The following is a 2,124-nucleotide window of genomic DNA, read 5'->3' on the forward strand; positions in this document are numbered from 1 at the left end:
GCACACACTGGCTGTTATTTCAAGAGAAATCTTACTAGTTAACTCTACAAGTTGTTGGGGACACCACATCTGGAGTATTTAAGAAAACATATTATTTCACTGATGACAGTTTTGGGAAGATCCACTAGAATGTTCCTGGTAGGGAGGAATTGTCTTATGAGCCAAGGCTAAACAGATTGTGACTATCCTCACTGGAGTTTCGTTATAATGTAGGTGATCTCATTGAAACATATAGGATTCTGAAAGGAGTTGACAGGGTAAATACTGAGAAGATAATCCCCCTCATGGAAGACTAGAATGTTCCTGGTAGGGAGGAATTGTCTTATGAGCCAAGGCTAAACAGATTGTGACTATCCTCACTGGAGTTTCGTTATAATGTAGGTGATCTCATTGAAACATATAGAATTCTGAAAGGAGTTGACAGGGTAAATACTGAGAAGATAAACCCCCTCATGGAAGAGTCCAGGACGAGAGGCAATAGTCTCAGAATAAAACAATGCCTGAGTTGAGGAAGAATCTTTTCTGAGTGTTGAGAGTCTTTGGAATTCCTTGCCACAGAGAGCAACAGGGTAGACTCCTTGTGTATATTTAAGGCTGAGATTCTTGATTGGTAGAGAAATCGAGAGTTGTGGGGAAAATCCAGGCAAGTGAAATGAGGAATTTTGGATCAGCTATGATCCTGTTAAATGGTGGAAAAGGAACAAATGGCCTATTCCTGTATATATTTATGATAGTTTTACAGTCTTAAAGGGAATGTTTTGAATTTTCTGTGCAGCTATTGCAGATTGTTTTGAAAAATAGTCTAAAATATGAAGCATGATCCAAAAACAATACAACCACACATGGATATGTTTTATTTAAGTATCATAATAGAGACAGTATCAATGAAGTGTAATATTTTATTGAGCATTGAACACTTTTTGATGTGCCTGAAATATTGTAAAATTTTATTTATAGTTTAAATGAAGCAAAAATGTAAATGAGACAATTACACTTGCATATCTCATGAATCAAACATTTTAAAACTTTGTAACCTACCGAGTGCAAATAATTGGAAAACAAAGCTTAGAAAATGTTATTATTTCTTTAAAAAAAAACCAAGGTTGCAAATTTACAAATCAATGAATTTCTGTGAAGGTTTTCATGCTTCTCTGCTGAAATGTCAGTTGAAGAGCCAAAAGAGTCCCTGACAATGCTATTTTCCCAAGACGTTTTCATGTTTCTTCCATTCACAAGCACCAAGAAACTCCATGGGGATTAATTCCAGTATTACATGTTTGCATGATCTCAAATTTAAAGTCTGACTTCATTTTATGTACACTTGGAAAGTTCTTCTATTTGTTCAAGTACAATTTGGACATAAATGTGACTAAATCGGTGCTCTTCTCATGTGAAAGTTAGATACAATCATAGATAAAGTCATAGAGATCTACAGCATGGAGTCATACCCTTTGGTCCAACCCATCCACACCGACCAGATAACCCAACCCAATCTAGTCCCACCTGCCAGCACCCAGCCCATATCCCTCCAAACCCTTCCTATTCATAAATCCAACCAAATGCCTCTTAAATTGTCAATTATCTCAAGAGGGTTGGAATATAAAAGCACTGTTGTGCTACTGAGACTTTATAAAGCTCTGGTTAGGCCCCATTTGGAGTACTGTGTCCAGTTTTGGTCTCCACACCTCAGGAAGGACATACTGGCACTGGAGCGTGTCCAGCGGAGATTCACACGGATGATCCCTGGAATGGTAGGTCTAACATACGAGGAACGGCTGAGGATCCTGGGATTGTATTCATTGGAGTTTAGAAGATTAAGGGGAGATCTAATAGAAACTTACAAGATAATACATGGCTTCGAGAGGGTGGATGCTAGGAAATTGTTTCCGTTAGGCGAGGAGACTAGAACCCGTGGACACAGCCTTAGAATTAGAGGGGGTAAATTCAGAACAGAAATGCAGAGACATTTCTTCAGCCGGAGAGTGGTGGGCCTGTGGAATTCATTGCCACAGAGTGCAGTGGAGGCTGGGACGCGAAATGTCTTCAAGGCAGAAATTGATAAATTCTTGATATCACAAGGAATTAAGGGCTACGGGGAGAATGCGGATAAGTGGAGTTGAAATG

This window comes from Chiloscyllium plagiosum, chromosome 15, assembly GCF_004010195.1.
Source record: "Chiloscyllium plagiosum isolate BGI_BamShark_2017 chromosome 15, ASM401019v2, whole genome shotgun sequence".
Taxonomy (NCBI): Eukaryota; Metazoa; Chordata; class Chondrichthyes; order Orectolobiformes; family Hemiscylliidae; genus Chiloscyllium; species Chiloscyllium plagiosum.